This window comes from Mauremys reevesii, linkage group 20, assembly GCF_016161935.1.
Source record: "Mauremys reevesii isolate NIE-2019 linkage group 20, ASM1616193v1, whole genome shotgun sequence".
NCBI classification, from domain to species: domain Eukaryota; kingdom Metazoa; phylum Chordata; order Testudines; family Geoemydidae; genus Mauremys; species Mauremys reevesii.
Genome location: NC_052642.1, coordinates 12,559,231 through 12,582,596, shown reverse-complemented (window position 1 = coordinate 12,582,596; position 23,366 = coordinate 12,559,231). Strand labels below are relative to the sequence as shown.

Here is a 23,366-nt window from a genome sequence, read left to right as displayed (position 1 = left end):
ACAATTAACAGACTTAAAGCAAGCCAGTGTGGGCATGTTCAGATCCCTGATGGCTTCAGTTCCATCTGCTCCTCCCCTCCCTATGTTATATCTAATAATAATTTAAACATCTCTAAAAGCAAAAATATATTTTAAGTCAAATATTACCCAGCAAATACCACTGGTATTATAGAACATGTACAATATATTCCTATGTACTGAAGTTTTGATGTATATATACATACACATATGTGTGTGTGTGTGTGTGTGTGTGTGGAGAGAGAGACTCATTACATGTACATTTACAATTGATTTGATAAATCAATTAGCAGAAAATCTAAATATGAAAAATATAGTGTAAAATATTTCATATTCATAGTATGCCAAATGCCCTGTACAAACTGAATAACTAGTGCTATTTAAGGTTTAGGTTATAGTCTAATTTACATGTCAGGAGTACTGACTGTCCCAAGGGACTTCTGGTTATCATAATACGAACCATCAGAGGCATTAGTTTGCGGTAAGTGTTTCCAACTGGAATATTTATAGAAAACCCACGTATACATCAAGCCTAATGTAGAATATATTCCACAATTTTTGCTGAAATTCGTAGAGCCTATTTTAACTTTCTCCCCTGTAATCCTAGCCACACTTTGTACTTTTGGCCAGAAGTACAAGTAAATGAATTTATTCACAGAGAGCATTAGAGCCATGAATTCACCACAGGGGATGCTAACAAAGCAAAGTGAGTGATTAACTCTCTCACATTGCACATACTGAATATATCTAAAAATATGAAGTCAGTTAAATTCTATGCAGTCATGAACTCAGTCACAGTAAGTGGAGTTACACCAGCAAAGTCCAGTACATGCCACGTTAATGTTAGTAGGATAACAATATTTCACTTCCCATTGTATTACATTGGAACAATTTAAAAAAATGTCCTTGTTTAAGAAAAGTGGAGCTGCTGGTGCTCACTATAGCATTTAAGCAGTCCAGTACATTTTAAAGTTCAAACCTGAGTCAGGAGAAAGGAGCAAGTGAGCGTCAAATTTAATCCTTTGCTATAGCTACTGTTTGGCCAGAGACAACTTTCTAGAAAGGTGAGCAAACAGGGGACCAGCATTGCTAATGCCCTTCTAAAGAAGGTGTCAAATATTCTGGAACAGTTAGCTTGTCCTCCACTTCCTTTTCTTGAACCTCTGGTTCAAATTCTGATAACTGGGCCTCTTCCCAAAAAGACAAACTGGAGTTGTACTCATGGGTGCCAAGTTTATATAATTTTTGGTGGTGCCCAAAACAAAGCTATCCCATCCATAGGACAGATTGGGGCAACCGCTCTGAGCCCCACGCTTTGGGGGGCACATGGGGTCCAGGGCAGCCCGGGAAGATAGCAGGGGGCCTGGCACCGGCAGCAGCGACCCACCCCCAGCCCATCCCTGCTCCGACCCCATTCCATCCCTTCCTCCAAGCCCCCGCCCTGCCTCTTTCTGGCTTCTGTCCCCTCCCACGAGCGACACTGGGAGCCAGCAGGGTGCAGTGGGCTGTGGCCATGTCGCTTGCTGCTGTTGCTGGCACCGGCCCCCCCCCCCCGCTAACCTCCCAGGCCATATCCTGGGCCCCATGTCCTCCTGAAGCGCAGTAAGCCCAAACACTGGTGGAGCCGGATCCACTTTCCTAAGTATTGGTGGCGCACGGGAACCACAGGCCCATATAACTCGCCACCTATGACTGTTTAGATTTCTATGGGTTTTATCTTGCTTTTCCTGAGTGGTACGCCTCATAGTTTTTGGCCAAAGTGCTTCTGAAGAGAATTGCTGGGAGGAAGGTTTGCCATATAACATCTGGCTTTGTTTTATCAGGCCATCAAGCCTTTGGTCATTTTCCCTGGAGCCTGTTCATTCCCTTGATATGACTCAGATAAAGGGGACTGAGACAGGAGAACAATGACTAGTTTCTCCCTCAGCAGGTATAGACAATTCAAGATAGATTTGCCCTGTTCTGGGCAGTTCTTTGGTTTATGTCTCTGCCTATTAGATTTCCACTTCAACTATGAAGGAAAAATAGGGCTCGCCAACTTCTCTGAGGATTTACTTTTGTCTTGGAAAATCTTCTACCCCACACACCCTAAAGTTTGGCTTTCCTTCCTAGAAACAGGTCTTCCCCCTGCTCCTTAGTCTCTTGGCCTGTGTCTCTGACGAACAACAGCGCTTGCTCTTGCCCACAAATCCACATCCCAAAAGGTTACAAATCTCAGCCCTGCAAGGTCTGAGGTCAAGGAGCAGTCCAGTGACCATTCTAGTGACGTTAACCTCTGCTACCCAGAGATGCTGAGCTAAACCTGCCAAGAGAGGCTGTAAAAGGAAACCCATTTGAGAGTGACATCATAAAGGAGCTAAATAATCTCCTGGTAAAAATACAGCAGGAAGGGGTGGACTGAAAGGATGAGGTGGGCCAAGTGGCCCAATTAATTGGTCATTCAGGTCCAAGCTGCTTTCCTACCCTTTCCTCCATGACCTGGAGCTATGAGAAGAGACTGTTGACAGCAGTGGCTGATGATACATGCCTGGGCAGTTATGTGTTTTCTTCCATCCAACTTACTTCTGCCAGACCTCCTGGGAGGCAGGAGAAGAAATGAGATAAGAACCCCCAGAAGCCTCTGCTTTGCTGACACTTAGTTCTTTGAACCAGCCTGTTTCCCTGCTCAACAGAGGGAGGCTTAAGTAATCCCTGGCTGGCTAGGGTCTCTGTGGACAACCCTTGCTTATTTTGCTCAAAGAGCTGAAGCCTATCCAGTTAAACCTGCCTCTAGCTGAGATAAAAAACATAGAAGAACTGGCAGGCTCCTTAACTCATACCCTTTCTTCCAGTCCTGCCCAGGTCCAGTTTTGTCCTTTAAGCTGCTACAAAAACCTGTTGTAAAGGATTCTTAAACCTTCCTGTGTAGAACAAAGGTTCTACCCTGCCACCAAATACTCTGTGGGCAGTAGGAAATCAGGCACTACAGAAGTCACTAAACTAATCAATAGGCAAAAAATTACTACCACATTCTTACAGGATGTAACAAAAATGTTACCAGGTGGGCCAAAATGTCAATTGTATCTACAAAGAATTTAATTACAAGCATTAGCCATTTTAACATGCAGTGAAATACAGGACTGGGACACGTTTTCTACTGCCCACCACACTTCACCCGTCCCCAGAATTCATTAAACCAGCTCCAGAGGAAACACATTGATGCAAATTACACTTGGTTTAAACTCAGTCATTTCATTTCTGGAACCTGGCTCTTTATTTCTGTACCTTTGTACAGTCAGCCTTTTGCATCTCTCTTTGGTCCAATTTAGATAATTCTAGCAGTGATACTCTCCTAAAGTACTTTGTCTCAGATCATTACTATTGACTCAGTATTTTCTATAAGGAATCACCCCAACAGTAAGACCATTAGGACAGCAAGAAATCCCTTTGAAACAAAAATATTTTTGTAATATTGTTTTAAAAAGATACTTACAGATGTCAGTGGAATTGATTTAGATCAGTGGCTCTCAACCTTTCCAGACTACTGTACTCCTTTCAGGAGTGTGATTCATCTTGTGTACCCCAAACTTCACCATACTTAAAAACTACCCACTTACAAATAAAACAAATATAAAAATACAAGTGTCACAGCACACTATTACTGAAAAATGCTGATTTTCTCATTTGTACCATATAATTATAAAATAAATCAATTGAAATATAAATACTGCACTTACATTTCAGTGTATAGTATATAGAGCAGTATAAACAAGTCGTCTAAGAAATTTTAGTTTGTACTGACTCTGCTAGTGCTTTTAATGTAGCCTGTTGTAAAACTAGGCAAATATCTAGATGAGTTGATGTACCCCTGGAAGACTTCTGCATACCCCTGATTGACAACCACTGATCTAGCTTAAACCCATTTCAACAGTAATGAAATGCTAGGAACAATCACACATCTGTATGCGTTTATAGCAACCTTTCCAAAAGGCACACTTAAAGAAAGGGCTTGAATTAAAGGATCTGTGGAATTAATTTAACCAGCTGACCTGCCTTTGATTTTTCAAGTATGTTAATTACAAAGAAGAATGTATAGGCAAGTTAACTGAAACAAAATGTTATAGCACTACACTGAGAAACATAACTGAAGTATTTATTGTACACCACTTAAAACAGCAACACAAATTGCTCTTTTCGAGAAAGGCTCATTTAACAGACCATTCCAATGAGGGACATTATAAACCACCCTTCCCCTTCACTCTGAAAAAATAATTAATATTTCAGTAGCATTTTACATGTACAAAGCACTAAACAAACATTAATTCTTATGACGTCATTGCGGTGCAGGTAAATATGTATTATCCCAATTTTACAGATTGGGAAACAGAAGCAGAGAAATTAAATAACTTGCCCAAGGTCACAAATCAATAGCAGAACCAGAATTAGGAATACAGAGGTCCTGACTTCTAATACTATGCTCAGTCATCCAGACTATACAGTTTCTCCAAGCTCTATGATTGTTTTCATTATATTGTTGTCTCTCCTTTTTCATTTTCCTTCCCCATTTACATGACACTGGCATTTTGTTTACATAAAGGACTAGTACATAGCAATCACTTTAATCCTTAATATAGTTTCCTAGTGAGAAAACTATTCAATTTCCCTCCACACACCCCAAAAAGTGATGGCATCTTTCCATCACTTTCTTTATGTATTATTCTAATCTCCTAGTTCTCTTACAATATACATAAGAGATCCAAGTCCCAAATCTATACTCTTAAGACAAACTTCTCTTAAAATTGTTGAAGTGGTGAGAAAATTGACCACAACTAGAAAAACATGAATTAAGTTTTTCCACTGTCAATTTATATCACTGCTGAATTTGAGGTTTCCGTATTGTGGAAGACACACATATATACATTTAATGGCATCTGGCTATTTGCATGTAATTTGCCCCACAATAATCAGATATTGGAGAGACAGTGAAAGGTGCACGTATCACGTATGCTACAGATACATAAAAAGTTAATCAGTGGGTTAAGGACAAAGTGAGACATTTTCCTTTTGTTTTTTTTGCTTCAGTTTGTAACCTGAAATATTTCTCCACCACCATTCCTACAATCTGTCAAGGTAACAAACCTTACCTTCCACTAACTCTGTGACAACAATCATTACCTATGGTTATTTGTTCCCAAATATCAAGAGTGAAGAACTAACCCAACTGATTTCTCCATTCAACTACAAAAGTACCAAACAGAGCACCAAACGTCAGATTACTGTACTGGGATCAGGGGGAGTTGCCCTTCTCATTTGAAATCAGATAAGCCTATTTAATGAAAATATTTAAGACAAGAATATAACATGATTTGTGATTCAGTTAACTATGGCATTACGTGAGTCTCTGCTATAATTACACATACTTCATATATATATATATATATATATATATATATATATATATATATATATATATATATATATATATATATATATATATAGCATATTCTCAGGAACATATTTGGGTGTTCTGGAACACATTGTTTAAGCTTACATTCCAGAAAAAGTTATCAGATTGCATCTTGACACATTAAAACTGTTGCCTACTGCCAATTTTAAAATATATAGAAATTATTTCATATTTTATGTGTGCATCTATATACACACTCCTTTTTATCATACTCCCCCATATTACATTTGTTCCAACAATAAACCTGCAATATACCCATTAGCAATGACAGAACTGTAGTTTGTTACATACCTCCCAGGTGCAGAACTCTTTCTAATACAATACCATACAGTTCCGTTCTCCTGAAGAAGTTTATTACTTTATTTCGTAAGGGCTGAATTTATATAGGACATTTCCCTGCATCTGCAGAATAAATGTAACTACTTAGGTCATTTCTAAAGAGATACAAATAACATGAACAATTTCTGGAATTGTACTGACTTACGCCCACGTAAGTGTAATACTGCAAAAGATTATTAAACATTTATATACACAAGCTGCCTTTTACATCCCTAACGCATACATTTATACTAACTTCAGATAGTGAAGTAATACCCACAGATCAATACTATATGACAGTCTTCCTACTAAACAGCTTAATTGAAAATCTTGGCCAAACAGTCTAAAACACCTCTGCACTTTTAGGATCATGTTAATCAATTTTTATAGGATTTTTTTTCTGATGAGGATAAGTCACATCTGTCCTATAGATTAAAACCACACGCATAAGGCACTGGTTAAAATAAATCAATTTACTTTTAGAGTATTTTTATTATTATTTAGTATCATGTTCTAGGATTCCCTGCTGTATTAACATTAAACTAGCAGAGGTCTTGCAATATACAGGTTAATCAAAGATTTTATAACAATATTTTGTTTTATGTATAATTGTAAAGCTTAAATTCAAAGTTAGAATGACAGGGAAATATGATTTCTGTCCTGATAAGGAACCAAGAAATAAACAGCTGCTCTGTTTTGGGAATTGTAATTTTAGGAAAGATCTTACAATATTGCTAATTGATAATGTTGGCTCCATAACACAGAAGTAAAGCTCCTATAACTGATGTGATTCTCCAAATGACCCAAGTTACTAACTATATCTTCCATCTTTCCTCCCCCTAAGTATCTGACAGCTATGGAAAGGTAGCATCACTGAATTCCATTCTCCTGCCTGTGTCAACATGCTGTATAAAATTCAGATTCAAGGGGAAAAACCAATTCTACAGAAAACAAAGAAAGCCACTAGGAGGCCAAATCCTGTTAGAAAATCCTTTGCATTTCTGCTAATACTGGAAGCAGTTTCTAATGGTTGATCACAGCCTTTTCTGAAAGGGAAGAAATGGCTGTAAAGTTGAAAGCCCTTGTCAGTTAGGTCAGTAAAGGAAGGATAGTGTGCACATATATGTATGATGAAATTTACAAAGCTTTATTAGCATAAAGCTAGTAAATAGAGAACATGCATATACTATAGTCTATGTCCATACAAGACAATACACAACAGGGCATTCCTACTACAAATCATCAACTTCCAGAAAGCCTTATTTTATCATTCAAGATGGAATATTTGCCCAGCATGGTCCTTATAGTTACTCAGCAGTGGAGCTCTGGCTCTTGTATACTTCTTTGTAGAAACAATCCAATTGTTTAAACTTTTCCTGCTATGAAATTGTTTTGTTCAGCAATAAATATACAGTTATATAACATTTTCTTCCAATGCGAAAGAGCAACCACCTACTGTAGAAAGAGTTCATAGCACCACCTATGTTTCCAAACAGTGCGCAGACACAGGTTGGCTACCAAAGGCAAACAGAAACACAGAGCAAGCAGCAGGATTCCCGGTCACTGCACAACTGACACTCTCATGTATTTTGCTGGGATGAAACGCTGCCAGCCCCATATGGCCCAAAAGAGAAATGGGGAGAGCAGAAGGTTAATGGCAGGGGCTGAAAGAGAAGGTGTAAGAGAGAGGGGGAAGGGGGGGCAGAATCTAATGAGGGAAGACCGAAGGTGGGGCTAAAACGGGATTGGAGATATGGGGAAGGGGGCTCAGTCATGGTGGGGCGATGGATGAATGATTCAATCGGCTGGGGGGGCTGGATCATGTTGGGGGTATAAAAGGGCTGGCTGGGGGTTAGGTCACGGGGGGCATCTGAGGCTGGCTCTTGGGGGGAAATGGGTCATAGGGACACAAAGGGAATGGGGGCACGGGGCGGCTTGGGAATAACGACCACAGGACAAACGGGGCTGGCTCTTGTGGGGAAATGAGTTATGGGGGGACAAGAGGGAGCGGGGCCCCCGGGGGGCTGGCTCAGGAATAACAGTCACGGGTGGAGCAGGGTCGGCTAGGGAATAACGGTTTTTGGGTCATGGGGGGGCTGGCTCAGGAATAACGGTCACGGGGAGCAGGGTCACAGGGGGCTGGCTCGGGAATAACGGTCACGGGGGGGAGCGGGGTCACCGGGGAGGCTGGCTCGGGAATAACGGTCACGGGGGGGAGCGGGGTCACCGGGGAGGCTGGCTCGGGAATAACGGTCACGGGGGGGCTGGCTCGGGAATAATGGTCACGGGGGAGCGGGGTCATGGGGGCTGGCTCGGGAATAACGGTCACGGGGAGCGGGGTCACGGGGCTGGCTCGGGAATAACGGTCACGGGGGAGCGGGGTCACGGGGGCTGGCTCAGGAATAACGGTCACGGGGAGCAGGGTCACGGGGACTGGCTCAGGAATAACGGTCACGGGGGGAGCGGGGTCATAAGGGCACAATGGGGAACAGGGTCACGGGGAGCAGGGTCACGGGGACACAATGGGGAGCAGGGTCACGGGGGCTGGCTCGGGAATAACGGTCACTGGGAGCGGGGTCACGGGGGCTGGCTCAGGAATAACGGTCACGGGGAGCGGGGTCACGGGGGGGCTGGCTCGGGAATAACGGTCACGGGGGTGAGCGGGGTCGGCTCGGGAATAAGGGGGTTACGGGAGGACCACCCGGGGGGAGGAGTCGGGGTCCCGGGGGGAGGGGTCCCCCCGCGCGGTCAGCTCCTCACCTGCGCCGCGCCGGGAAGGAGACAGGGGAGGCGGGACGGAGGGAGGCGGCTGGGTCACGGCTCCTGCTGCTGCTGCCGCCGCCACCTCCTCTTCCCTCGCCGAGTCCTGGCCGCCGCCGCCGCCGCCGCCCCCAGCCGGCACCATCGCCGAGGGGAGCGACCGCCGCCCAGCGCTGCCCGCTCCTGCTCCTCAGCCCGCCGCGCTACTCCCCTCGGCGGAGCCCGGCGCCTGCCGCTGCCATGGAAATCACAAACACGCCCTGATTGGCCACACTCCTGGCCGGAGCCAGTTTGTGTCGCGGACGCTGATTGGCCACTCAGTGGATTGACAGCTGGGTAGGCGGGGCTCCAGGGGGCGTGGGCGTGGCTCCGGCTCCATCCGGCCCCTGGAGCGTGGGAGGAGCACGGGCACATCTGTACCAGTGTGAACAACTGGATCTGGCTTTAACAGCTGGATACATTTCTCGATTTGGATGAATGCCCAAGAAAACAGCTGCATGTGAGTGGAACACCTGGCTGCAGCTTGGGCTTTGGAGCATGCACCTCACTGCACCTGTTTGAACAGCTGGTTTTGGCAAAGTCATTTAGATTTAGAGCAACAGCTAGGTCAACATCTGGCCATGATGTAACACCTGTATAAGCAGCTGGATTTGAGTTTGCCGGGATGAATATCTAAGCAAACACCTGGGTCTAGGTGACCACCTCGACACCTGTCACAATTATTATGGGCAGGGATATAGCAGACAGGCAAATGACTATGGAGAAAAATATCTAGAATTTGATGACAACATTTAAATTTGGACACACATATGAATCAACATGTAGGTAAACAGTTTGGATTGAAGAGCTTGTGTATGACTAGATATCAAAACATTACCTAACTTTGCCAGCTACTTCAGACCTTGTTAAATACGCCCTCCTGTGATAATCACACAATATATGCTTATACAGTGCTTTTCATTCCAAGAGATCCCAAAATGTTTAAAACATAAACATATGGCAAGCTGTATAAGTAGCATATGGCACATGTACAGCAATCACTTCACCTATCACAATACTGAAATTAACTCACTTCTGAACGGCTCATTCATTTTTATTTTTTCACAAGAGGTTTTCCACTTCACAAAAAGTGGCTGGCATAAACGTTACCCCAGTAGCACTAATCCTGAACTGCCAGGAACTAATCTTGGAACAATATGTTCCAGTTTGCTAAAAAAAATTATAGACAAATTGCCTATTACTGTGATGTCTAGAATGTTTGAATCCCAGTGTTGCACGGAAATAACAGATAGTATGACAAAGGTTTTCACCTACTCTAAATATACCCACACCAACTCTACAAATGTATGCTACCACATCCGAAGAAGAAAGTTATAATGTGTGCTTGAGTTACAAGAATCTTTAAGAAAGTGTAAGAGCTCCAACCACAGAAACCACAAGTAAATAGATACTTATGAACTCCAAGTAGAATGCGCTGCCTGGCTAGGATATTGCCAAGTTCACAATCACTCAGGGCTGCCCAGAGGGGGTGGGGGGACAAGTGGGGCAATTTGCCCCGGGCCCCGCAGGGGCCCCGTGAGCCCTGGCCCGGCGGCGGTCCAGGTCTTCAAACAGCATTTCGGCAGCGGGGGGCCCTTCAGTCGCTCCGGGTCTTCAGCAGCACTGAAGGGCCCGCCGCTGCCAAAATTCCACCGAAGACCCGGACCGCCGCCGGGTAAGTACAAGCACTGCAGCTCCCCCGCTTTGCCCCAGGCCCCCTGAATTCCCTGGCCTGCCCTGCAATCACTTAATTACAGGAACAGGATAGGCAGGTGAAAAAAGTCTAAAGCTTAGAATTCCATTGTATGGAATGGTCTTGCCTGGAAAAAGGAAAGTTTGCAAAGGGCGTTGAATGCTTCTCTTCCAAATGTTCCACAGCTGACGTATAAATCAGATGTGAAAAACTTCCCAGAACAAACAGTCCTTTCGAGCAGTCCATTTCTAAGCATAGTGCAATAATGGGTGGATGAAATTAAAAGGATACACAAATAAACTTTCTTAGAAGTCTGGTATAAGCAAGAGTATAAGAGAGCTTAATTCCATCATAAATAGGACCCTACCAAATTCACTTTCAATTTTGGTCAATTTCATGGTCATAGGATTTTAAAAATTGTAAATTTCATGATTTCAGGTATTTAAATCTGAAATTTCATGGTGTTGTAATTGTGGGGTGTCGACCCAAAAAGGAGTTGTGGGAGGGGTCGCAAGGTTATTGTAGGGGGGGTTGCGACACTGCTGCCCATGTTTCTGCACTGCTGCCAGTGGCGGCGCTGCCTTCAGAGCTGAGCAGCTGGAAAGCAGGGGCGGCTGGCCAGGAGCCCAGCTCTGAAGGCAGAGCCACTGCCAGCATAGGCGGAGAAGTAAGAATGGCAATGTATGGTATTGCCACCCTTACTTCTGCCCTACTGCCTGCATAGCTGGGCCCTCAGTCAGCAGCCGCCACTCTCCGGCCACCCAGCTCTGAAGGCAGCAGCACGGATGGGTGGCCTGGTATGGTATTGCCACCCTTATTTCTCCACTGCTGCTGGCAGGGCGCTGCCTTCAGAGCTGGGTGCCAGCCAACAGGAGCTACTCTCCGGCCACCCGGCTCTGAAGGCAGCACAGAAATAAGGGTGGCAATACCACAATCCCCCTGAAATAATCATTTGACTCCCCTGCCACTGCCTTTTGGGTCAGGACCCCCAATTTGAGAAACTCTGGTCTCCCCCATGAAATCTCTGTAGTATAAGGTCAAAGCAAACAAAAGACCAGATTTCACAGAGGGAGACCAGATTTCATGGTCCGAGATGCGTTTTTCATTAATTTGGTAGAGCCCTAATCATAAATCTTCTTCAAGTGTTCTCGAGCTGCTTACAGATATATTGCCCTTTAGAACCAGAATCAGACCACACGTCCATCATGTCTGGAACCTTTTGGTGACAATTCTGCCATCACTACCCTATATATAAAACTTCTACACCACAGAGGAGGGGGAAACAAGATTGGAATCTAGCTCAATAACAATCACAGTGATAGCTACTTCTCTGTACCTAGAGGTCCTAGTCCAGGTGACTTGGAGATTTCCACCATATACTGACAGATACACATCTCAAAAATGTCACTATATGCTGCAGAAGCATATTAAGAAGAAACATGTTTGTAGGTGCTCAGATCCTGTGACGAAGGGCATGGGAACGTCCCATCAATCCCCCTCCCACCCCCCGCCTGCCCCAGTTCATATTCCTTGACAAAAGGAAATATTGGTTGGAGGTATTTAACAAGATGCCTGTCAGTGAACCTGATCTATGAAATCCACTCTCTGTGCTAGGTAGTTAAGCATTTGAAAGATGGTTATTAGTCATCATTAAAGAGTCTTTGTATCCTCAGTGGCCCATCTCCTACAGAATGCAGCCATTTCAATCTCAAACCCCTTAATATAGTTTCACAGGCATTACTCTCTGAATTTCCCAGTGAGATGATACAGATTCCAGTGACAGACTCCAGACAGTAACGGAATACATTTTACTATCAGCCGATACTCATGCAACAGTAAAAAGCTGATGACTGAATTGGCTCATGCCATTAAGAAGGATGAGATGAAAAAATTAACAACATACCATTATCTGATTTAACATAGACCTTCCAAACGGCATGTCTTAAAACTTTTATGAGCCTGAAGGGACATATTTTCCATTAATAGCAACGAGCCAGTTCTTGCTGCCGATGCCGCCCACAGAATTTATAAGAAAGGGTGCCTAATTTTCCTCTTGCTTGCCAGGGGTAGAAAATGAGTGCTGATATTCAGAGGACTCTCTTGAATATTTTTAAGGGATTAATTTTATTGTGCTTCTTCAGACGTGCTGAGACTATTAACAAGATTGCAAACTGATGTGGCTGTTCTTACGAGACCCTATCCCCTAACAAATAATAATACCCAGGGCTCACGATTCTAGTCTCATTTGCATCAGCTTTACTGCTGTAACTGCACTGAAGTCAATGGATTTACACTGCTGTAAGGGAGAGGAGAACCAGGCACATCCGACTGAAATTCATGTGTTAAAAAGCTCAGCAGCAGGCAGAGCCCTCAATGAGCCCAAACGATTGGTCTTTACTGAAACTGGGTTAATATGTGGCACTATGCATTTTATTTGCAGTTGTGAAAAAAGAAACCAAGGATAGTGGCAACAGTAGATGCTTACATGTGGGAGGATGAGGAGTTTTAAGGTTGCAGTAGGTTGATATTTGGAAAGGATCCATCGACTGAGGGCCAGGTTTTCAAGTGTTCAGCATCCTCAACTAGATCCAAGGGCACTGCTGGAAGCAGATCCCTTTTGAATATCTGACCACTTCAATTAGGCACCTTTTTGGGCAGGGACTGTCTCTATTGTATGTTTATACAGTGAAGTCCTGGCCATGAGACACTACCACAGAACAAGCAAGTGAATGATAATAAATGGGAACTGAGTGCTTTTGAAACTCTAGCCATTCATTTAGGTCCCTAAATCAGAGCCATGGGGTGCTGACCTCTTTTGAAAATCTGCCTCGTTTTTAAATGTATTTAACTCTGGTGAATGGCGCTGCACGGACAAGCCTGCCACCCCTATGTTCTCTCTTTTGTCAACAGGACAGGTAGCACCCAGGAAGAGGCTTTCCTCCATTTGCCACACGATGATGACAAGCAGAACCCATCATTAGCAGTGAGAGAAAAGATATTCAGTCTCCACGCTGCACCTATAGAGGTGGTGCATTGTGGTTTTGTTTGGTTGGGGGTTTTTTTTGTAATACAGACACATGCCCACTAAAAACTGGACAGAGCCCATACAGTCCTTTCACATGGGCTCATCAGAGGGCAATAAGTGTTACTTATGACCAATCAGGGCTGGATTTGAACGGGTGTTTTAGTGATGAAACACTTTGTATCCTGTTACCAGTCCCCTGAGCCAGGCAGTTCCCTTCAGTCCATTAAACAGCTCTTTTCAGTTTACTTTATTGTTTTACTGTTCTTTGGGTTTTTTAATGGCATTCGTTTTGTTCAGTCCCTTGTAAAGGCTGCTTGTCTGCTGCAATGGAGCAGTGCCTCCAAAACAAAATAAATATCCTCCTAGAGAAAGAGGAAAATAAAAACGCCACTGCATACGCCTGGTGCCTAACACTGAGCCGCGCTTCTCTTCCTTAATTAACACTTATAGTGAACGTGAAGCCATAGTTCAAGTAGGCTGTTAAACATTTAATTATACAGTGTACACACAAAATCTTGCTGCCCTGTTCCAAGAGGCAGACACACTAACCGAGATCCTAACGCTCAGCAAAGAAGTTGTTGAAGCCGGTGTATAAACACTGTGTTAAATTATAGCATTAACTGCTAGCTGTTTGACAGCGAACCTAATAATCTGTGGCTAATATTTATTTCTTTTTGCCTCTGGACAGATGTGAAAGTACTTTAGCCTGGAGGTTCCACAGTGTGCACCAATGCTACGCACAGATACCATGAGCACTACGGGGAAGCAGGATCAGGTGGCTAATGCAAAGGACCGGGAGAGTCAGAAAAGCTGGGTTTGACTATGCCTGGTTTAGCCACAGCCTTTAGGTGAAATCCTCACTTCATTTAAGCCAATGAGAAAATGGGAGGAGAACGGAGGGGTGCTGGCAGAGCAAGGCTGATGGAAGGTTTGCCTCACAGCAGTGTAAGTTAAAGTTGCCCCCCTGTGCCAAGGAGAGCAGTCAGGAAGTGGGGTTGGGTCTCTGTCAGCAAAGAGCAGATGCAGGGGAGAACTGACCCTTGAAAGATGCTGCCATATAAGCAGGGCCAGTGCTACCATTAAGGCGAACTAGGCGGTTGCCTAGGGCGCCAAGATTTGGGGGCGCCAAAAAGCGGTGCCCCCAATTTTTTCTTTTACAGCGGTTCCTCCCCGAGCGCACGGTCGCTGCTCCACTTCTCCCGCCTCCCAGGCTTGCAGCGCCAATCAACTGTTTGGCGCCGCAAGCCTGGGAGGAGAATTGGAGCGGGGGCAGTGTGCTCGGGGAGGATGTGGAGCAGAGGTGAGCTGGGGTGGGGAGGTGCTGCACGGCTTCCCGGGGGGGGGGGGACCTCAGGGAAGGGGAGAGCTGCCACGGGGAGGGGGGTGTGCCTCAGGGCAAAGGGAGGGGCGGGGGACGCAAGGTGGAAGTTTCGCCTAGAGCGTGAAACTTCCTTGCACCAGCCCTGCATCTAAGAGCAGTTTACAGGCCTATATGAGTTTGGTGACTTAAGTTTAGTTCCTAACACACACGTATGCACAGCACCGGGCAGTCTTACAGCTGACGTCCCTGTTGCCGGTTCAGCAGAGAAGCCAAGGACCAGGGCCGCCCAGAGGATTCAGGGGGTCTGGGGTCTTCGGCGGTGGGGGGGCCTCCGCTTGGGCGGTAATTCAGCAGTGGGGGGTCCTTCTGCTCCGGGACCCACCACCGAAGTGTCCCGAAGACCCGAGGCAGGAGGCCCCCACTGCTGAATTACCACTGAAGACCCGGCACTTCGGCGGCAGGTCCCGCTTGGGCGGTAATTCGGCAGCGGGGGGGTCCTTCCGCCCCAGAGCAGAAGGACCCCCTGCCGCTGAAGACCTGGAGTGGAAGAAGCTCTAGGGGTCCCGGACCCGTGAGAGTTTTCTGGGGCCCCCGGAGCGAGTGAAGGACCCCGCTCCAGGGGCCCCGAAAAACTCTTGTGGGGGCCCCTGCGGGGCCTACGGCCTGGGGCAAATTGCCCCACTTGCCCCCGCCCCTGGGCGGCCCTGCCAAGGACTGAGTGGTCCATGGAGACTGAACTCCCACTCCCCTCACCTCTGCAGGTGATCTGTCCAGGCCATGGGTGAGGCACAATTCAGGAGCAGGGGGCCAGATTCCCAGCTGTCAGACGTTCAAAGGACGGTGCTGGCATGAGATGGTGTTGAGAATCCTTGTTCCTGGGCCTGGTTTATAAGAGAAGCATGGGGAACCCTTTTGTCCCTAAGATAAAAGATGAGTTAGGGTAGCAGCTCCAAGCCACTGACATACGTACCAATACTGGTGCTTTGGACTTGAATTGCTACTCGTACTTGGCTGGAGCTGCTCACGTCACTCAGCAGCCTCTGCCATAACTCTGTCTTACCGCTTGGCTGAATCAGTGCCCAAACACACACTTAACCTGAAGCACATGCTTAAGTCAACTCCATTAAGCATGTGTTTAAATGCTTCGCCAAATAAGGATAGACTTAAGTTCATGTGTTTTAGTTAAGCATGCACGTAAGTGTTCGGCTGAATCGGGGCTTGAATGCTACATTTTGCTTCCTATTCTATGGTGGACCCTGCTAAACCGTCCCTCGGCTGGGCACGCACTAACTTTGCCAGGGATTGTTATTTTTATTACTGGAACACCCAGGAGCCTTAGTCATGGAGCAGGTGCCCATTGTGCTTTACACAGACCCAAAAGACAATCCCTGCCCCAAGGAACTTACTTTTAAGTTCTGTTGGTTTCTCCGGATGCCACAATCCCACAATCAGGAAAGCACGGCTCTTTGGGGTACCCCAAGACTCACTGCTTGGTAGAGAGCAGAGGGAAGCAAGCAGGGGTAGTACCTGGGACTCAGCATGGAGACTAGACTAGACCCTGAGTTCATCTTTAAGATATAAGCAGAAGAGGAGGCTGCTCCCAAAGGACCTGGTCCAAAGCCCATTGAAGTCAATGGAAAGACTCAAGCTCCAACGCTGGAGAACTGTGTTCATGATCTCCTAAGCTCAGAGATAGCTGGCACCACAGACATTAATTTGAGGACATCTGTCCGCACCTCCTCACAACAGAGTTAAAGAAATCTAACGTCTGCTAAATAGATACATCTCTATGCCTCAAATCATGCCTTATGCCTAATGCAGCCTATCTTACTCACAACATAAACCTGCCAGCCATTAAACCATAAGAAATGCTGTTTGACTTAGAAGAATGTTGATGTCTTTTTCTGTTTTCCAGGGGCACATTGATTTTATTCTTTATGACTTTCCACAGCTACTCATTTTATTTCTCTGGCCTGACTGTCTTGTGTATTGATTATGCTTTCAGTGCAACTTGTAGTATTCACCTTGACAGCTAATTCTGTATTGGCAGTGCTCAAATGTTTCAGATCTCATGACCTGCAGAGCAACACAGAGTCCACAGTATGGGCACAATTTCCCGCTGCTGGCACAGGGGACACAAAATGCAGCATCCCGTGGAAGGTGTGGGGGCCTGTTTGCTCTATTATCTGTAGATATGCTGAGCAGCAGCAGTGCAAGCACCCCCACACTAACCAACCTGTCCGTCTACATCCTGTTGGCTGAGGATACCTCTGGAAAGGAGAGGATAGTTCAGCTTCCAAGCCCACTGTTTAGCCCTTGGTGTGTCTGATCACACTGACAACAGAAGCACCATCTGTTATGATGTTTTTTCTGGTGCAGATACCAGTTCAATAGGAACTGGATTGAGACCACCAAACTCATGGCACATAGACCATCAAACTCCCTTCGGATGATAGTGACCCAGGACAGCCAGCAGCCTACAGATCAAAGGCTCTGTATCCCGGCATCTGTCCCCAATCTCACGTCACTCATCTTATATATGAGACAGCTAAAAATTGGTCTTTTCATGTGCTCGCTAGCAGTTTCAACCTGGAAAAATAATTATGCTATGAATATCTGCATGCAACTTTCATCTCTGCTCGAGTTGGCATGGAGCACTAGACATCTAATATATTTCATAAGCAGATTTTTTCCCCATCTGTACAGTGCCTCGGGATGTATAAAGTTGTGCTTTTTCCCCAGTCTTTGTGCAGCTTTAGCTGTTCAATAAATAGCCGTGTTTCCAGTCACAAAGCATGAGTGAATGCTCCCCCTCTTGGCTTACAAACAGCTGCCTATGTGGCTTGACGGATGCGCACAGATCGCATGCTATTCTGCTTTTGGGGAGGGGGATATTTTCTATGAAGATTCCTTCACCCAATTCCCCCTCTTTAACTCATTGAAGTCAGAAGGAGTTTTGACTCCGCTTTAACTCCTCTCTCTATAAAGACTCTACCTCACACAGACCTTTTGGCCTGCAATTCTTTTAGGAGTCTTTCGGGCTGCTACTACATCAACAAGCAGGCAAACTGCAGTTCCCTACTTCTAGGGCTGCTTATGCAAAGCTCCCCCCCAGTACTAGCTGGCCCAGGAGGCAAGAGAATCGATGTGGGTTTTTTCATCTACTAGCGCAGAGCACTAACCACAGGGGAAGCATCCCAGCACTCCAGCCTGGCCTTCAGTTGTGCTGTCTAAGGGCCTCATCTTGCAAGTACTGCGTTCGCCATGGGTTCTTTGAGAGGTGAGGGTACTCAGCACCTTGCAGGACAAGCCCTGAGTATGTAAGATGAATGGAGGGTTGTAGAACGTGTAATGGCCAGTTAATGAGCTACGTAGCCATTAGTTTAATTATAATGCCAGTAATACAGAAATGATCTCATCCGAGTCTTGGGAATGGTATGAGGGGGCATCAGTCAGTGGGGCCCCGCCTCAGCTCTGTTGTTTCAAAGATTCATTGCCAAAGAAATGGGATTTTGTTTGCCTCAATTTAAAGCTATTCAAACTGAGCTCTGTTTACAAGTATGGCAGTGAAACATCTGTGAAAGCCTTTTCCTATTGCTGCATTTTGCTTGCTGTATGATGAATCACTCTGCAGTGCCAGCATCTCCAGCATAAAAATAGGAGACTATCACTTTCCAGTTGCCACTCAGGCAGATTTGAAAACAAAAATGTCTTGTCATCTAAATATGTTGGCATCTAACTCACTTACGAGGCACAGACGTTCCTTTGAAAGCAGTGACTGTACAATGCACGTCCAGTGAGTCACTCTTCTTTTTATTAGCTGGCTAGTTTTCGAGGAACAGTAAAAGTGTGATTTTTTTTTTTAAAGTGCTGAAAGAACAACATTGTTTTTATTAGCAACACTAGCGATCATACACATAGGCTTGGTTTCTGGCTGGAATATAATTAGCACTATAAGAGCAGATGATACTGCATGCAAAGACTATTTTCCTCCCATAATGCAACATTCAGTGTTTATAGGGGAGGCTGTTATTTCCCTTTTTGAATGAGCTCAAGTGTTAAATGAAAGAATCAAATTCAATCTCTTTTCAGAGATGTCGCAATTCCTGTTCTGCTGCTTCTGGAATAGCTAATGGCAAGTACAGGCATTTCAGTAACTGCACCTTGCCATGGTCGCTGGGGCGATGTTAGGATGCTAGCAGGACGCTCTCTAGCAATGTGTCCAAAAATACAGTTTCCTGAGAAAGACAACACTGGGGTATGTATCCCTCGCCCGGGAGTGATTTGCCCAGAAATAGATACACATTGGGCAGAATAGCGGAGTTCTCAGTTATTACCAGCAGGGTTTAGTGCCTTTTTTATTTAAATCAGGTCTTCAAGGCACACTGTGAGGACACTTGTTGATATAATGAGTTAGGCTCTAGCCTACGGGCCATCCCCTGAGAGAACAAGAGGAAGCCCGTCGAGGACAAGATACAGAGGAGGGACACAGCCTTTTTTTGTTTTTTAAATAATTTCCTCACCTTTGTTTTGCTCTGATAAGATTGTTGATATCATTGTGAAACTCTGATCATTTGGACACTGCATCCAATGAGATTTTCTGTATACTTGAAATCTTATCTGTTGGCTAAATTTGGAATCAACACCACAGGAAGGGGATCAGGGAGGGATAAATGAGGTAAATATTTTACTTTCTGTCCTTAGATGGCATGAGCTGAGAGGCAGCATTTTTAGTCCATAAGCAGAGATATAATGAATAAAACAACATAAGCATCTGGCCCTCGGTAGCATTTTTCAAAAGATTTTAGGAAGCTGAGGAGCATTAGCTCCACTTTACAGGTGGGGAAACTGAGGCACAGAGCGGGTAAGTGACTTGCCTAAGGTTGCACAGCAACTCAGTGGCAGGGTCTGGAACAGTATTAAGGCCTCCTGACTCCATTATTCTGTGCACTGGATCTCTTTTAGCCTCCATAAGTTGTTTTAAGAATTCTGCCGAAAGCTGAAATTTCTCTGTTACATTCTATAGGTCAGTGGTTCTCAACCAGGGGTCCGGGGCCCCCTGGAAGGTGCTAGCAGGTTTCAGGGGGTCTGCCAAGCAGGGCCAGTGTTAGACTTGCTAGGGCAGAAAGCTGAAGCCCCACCCCCTGGGGCTGAAGCTGAAGCCTGAGCAACTTAGCTTCATGGTGCCCCCGTAGCATGGGGCCTTGGACAATTGCCCTGCTTGCTACCCCCTAACGCCAGTCCTGATTATTAGACACAGAAAACCAGTTATTGGGGCACAAGTGGGCTGTGGAATTTTTATAGCTTTTTTTTTTTGCGGGGGGGGGGTGTCAGACAGATAAAGGTTGAGACCCCCGGCTATAAGTGATTTAGAGAGATTTCTATAGAACCCTGCAGAACCCTGTTGGTTTCTACCCTGTTATTAAATTCTATAAAATGTTTCTATAGGGAAAATTAGCTTTAAAAATGGTAGAAACACTTCCAGGCCAATGCTAGCTGACAACTCTTGTAAACCTTCTTTACGAATATGGCTTGTGAGAAGCTTTTTGTCCTTATTTCAGGCCTTTTTATTCCAAATCCTTTGGCTCGGTTTGGGCCAAGATCACTGCTTTGCTCTGCCGCCTTCTCTAGTGTTGCTGTAGACAGCCTTCAAGTAACCTGAGCCAGGTGGAAAGCGGTTGGTTCTTTATGGACGCTCAGCTCTCTACAGCTAAAGCTGGCAGCAGTTAGCAGCAGTAGCAGCACACGTGTTGCTTGAGACTGATCTGAGCTAAATTAATTATTCCATATGACTTGCGTTGTATGAACTGCTGGTGAGTCAGTCAGACCATCAAGGGAAAGAATGGAGAGGAGAATATGGCAACCCTTTCCACAGTACGGTGCAACTTATCCGTGACAAGTGGTGATTGCTTTTCCCTTTGGCATTTGTTAACCATTTCCCCTTACATGCAACTTGCTAGTTTGCCAGTGGGTGCGCACGTTCGCATGCGTACACACACGGAGAGAAAGGCTATGGGGAGCGTTGCTCTGCAACCCGATGCAACAGTGAATGGGGCCGAGAAGAGAGCAGGGGAAATGAGGAGCAAGCGAGGGAGGCAGGGGGATGGAAGAGGAGCCAAAGGGGAAGACTAATTGAGCGAGAGGGGGAGCCATAGGAGAAGAGAGGGCAGTGTCGGGAAAAGAGTACCAATAGAAAGCCACGGGGAACAGCAAGACGAGAAAGCAAGGGGGAAGAAGCAGGAGTGATTGAAGAGAGAGAGAGAGGTACAGGGTGAGAGGCGGGGAGTCAAGGAGAGAGGCGGGGGAAGAGGACCCAAGGAGAGCACCAGTGATTGCTAGTGAAGGATGGGGGGCATCATTAGGCCACTCAAGGGCCTGCTTGTACAGCCTGTCTCAGGCCCCACCCACACCAGCTGCAGCCCCAAAGCTCTGCTGAAGGCGATGTGGGTGCATGAGGCTATCAGTGACGTACAGGGATATCACAGGTGTGAGATTAACTATTGGACGTGTCTGCAGAAGTTTATCCTGTCGGCCAACACGAATGATCATATCAGACAGCTCAGGGGCTGCAACACACCTAACAACTACAGACAGATATATCCAATCTGTACTATACATATTCATACAGACAGGCAGGTCCTCCTCTCTCACTTACCTGCTCTGTGCACAGCTGCAACGTTCAGAGTTCTGTGTTTTCCCAGCAAGCCAATGCCACTGCAGCCACCTATGACAGCACAATAAGGACAGGTTTAGCTGTTGGAGGACACCTAGACAATTCAGGCTCTGGCAGGTCCATGAGGAGAGGTCGATTTTGCTCAAAGACATTTATTTGAAAACCTGAGGATCCCATTTTTAAAGGGGTCAATGTCCAAACTCCTTCTAACTTCAATGAGACTGGGATTTGCCCCATGTGCTTAACTTATCTTGCCTTTATCTTAAGAGCCTGGAGATGCAGGGAAAGGGTTGTAGGCAGCTCTGCAATCTAAAGAAGCTGACAGTGAAGAGAAAAGAACTGGATCCTGTCAGATTTAATCTAAACACGGCGCCGTGCTCAACTTAATTTTATCTGACACATTTTTTGACCCAGCATATAATATCCGTTCAATGTCAAACATGAACATCTGGCTGCTCAATGGACTGACCTGCCCCCTCTAGTTTCCAGGACTGTCAAACCGGCAACTTCCACCCATTCTAAATAAACAGAGGCAGCAATCCCATTTGGGGAAGAGGACACAGAACGGTGGTTACTTAGCAGAGTATGTCTGATGAAATAATTGCCTTCAATGCCATCACTTCTTGCTGCAGTTTGAAGGCAAACAAGACTGCTTCTGGGGGACAGAAGAGTCAGAGAGCAGCTAATGAGATATTGTACACTCCCCGGATGGCGGGATGCTGGCTCAAATTCAGAAGGGCAGATAGCGATTGGAAGTTCCATTCACCATTTGATAGCTTGGGAGAAATTTAGGTCAGCGTTCAGTTGCCCGGGGACAAGTAAACACACGACAGGCACAAAAGCTAATATCAATACAACTGGCACTTACTAGGTCCACTGTCAACAGCTACAGCAGAAAGGCCAAAGATGAATCCATAGGGGAGTGAAGTCCAACAGTGAGAGACACTTGCACGGCCGACCCTGTGCTGTACCGAGGCTTGAATCTCCAGGGGTTTTCAATCCAGCAATGTATTAACACACACTAATTAAAGAAGTTAAAGAGACAGCTGCAGTATTTGTATTTCAATGCATAAAAAACAATGATTATCTGAACAACCCTTATTAGTGTAAAAGAATCTTTGCCAGTGCCTGCATTTGATTTCTTGCCTCGACTCCAGCCAGCTTAATGCAACATCAACGTGGAAGCAGTAAAACACGAGACAAACAATGTAAATTAATGTGACCAGCAATATTTAACAGGAAACAGACTGCTCTTTATTTTCCGGATCCGCTGCCAACTATCCATTTTGAGGATGGGTATCTCCTGCAAAACATCTCACAAATATTGTAGTTTAGAAGCACAGACAATATGGATCAAAGGGGAAAAACAAGTTGAGTTTATATAATGCATTTTCTAGTATGAATCAACTGTTTATCATTTAAATTTTTTACTTTTTTTTCAGTCAAGTATGTGCTGCACTCCCTGCCTAATGTTAGAATTATCTGTGGTAGAATCCCAGAATGCTTTCTTTAGTGGCGTTTACATATATAAGGAGTGGAAAATATGAAAGGCTTTATCCTTCATTTAATCTCTTCCATAGATAGGTCATTATAAGCCTGCTATCAGAGACAAGATGTGGGAGAAAAGCTGATCCTGAAAGCTCAGTGCGCCATGAAAGAGTTTTACAATTAAATACTGATTTTTCATCCCAAGTAACTTACAAACTTAAATGGATTTTCAAGCTTTATGTGCAACTCACTTCACCTGCCCGTGAGATGCAACCACCTCTGGACTGCGGCTGCTGTTCAGCAGCTGAGAGCAACGTTGCACGGCACAACCATTAGAACAAGGAGGAAAGAAGACTGCTGCGTCCAACTGAACCTCCAGGGGGAACTTAGGTTGCAGTCTGTAATTACTCAAGTTGTAATCTTGCCAAGGGTTTACTGTAACAAAAGCTGCCCTAACATCCTTACAAACCATAAGTGCCGGTGGTACATTTAATTTGAAAGCCAGCATCTTAAAGTCTCCAAACTAGTTCAAAACTGACCTGTTGGGAGGACTGCCACCACACTACCTAGGTGTTCTATGGAAGT

The 23,366-nt window shown here is 45.3% G+C and overlaps 1 protein-coding gene across 7 annotated transcripts in view; it reads right to left on the bottom strand.

The window, feature by feature from the left end:
- Positions 1–22,307, bottom strand: part of TPST1 (tyrosylprotein sulfotransferase 1) — a 72,088-nt gene extending 49,781 nt beyond the window's left edge. For 5 of the 7 annotated variants that reach the window (XR_005590100.1, XR_005590101.1, XR_005590102.1 and 2 more), the window contains exon 1: positions 8,543–8,682. The gene's annotated coding sequence lies outside the window, so the exon portion shown is untranslated. Of the gene's footprint in view, positions 1–5,755; positions 5,867–8,542; positions 8,683–21,275; positions 21,345–22,161 lie in introns of those variants that run through there. The other 2 variants (XR_005590103.1, XR_005590104.1) reach the window with 2 other exon arrangements.
- Positions 22,308–23,366: the final 1,059 nt, after the last annotated feature.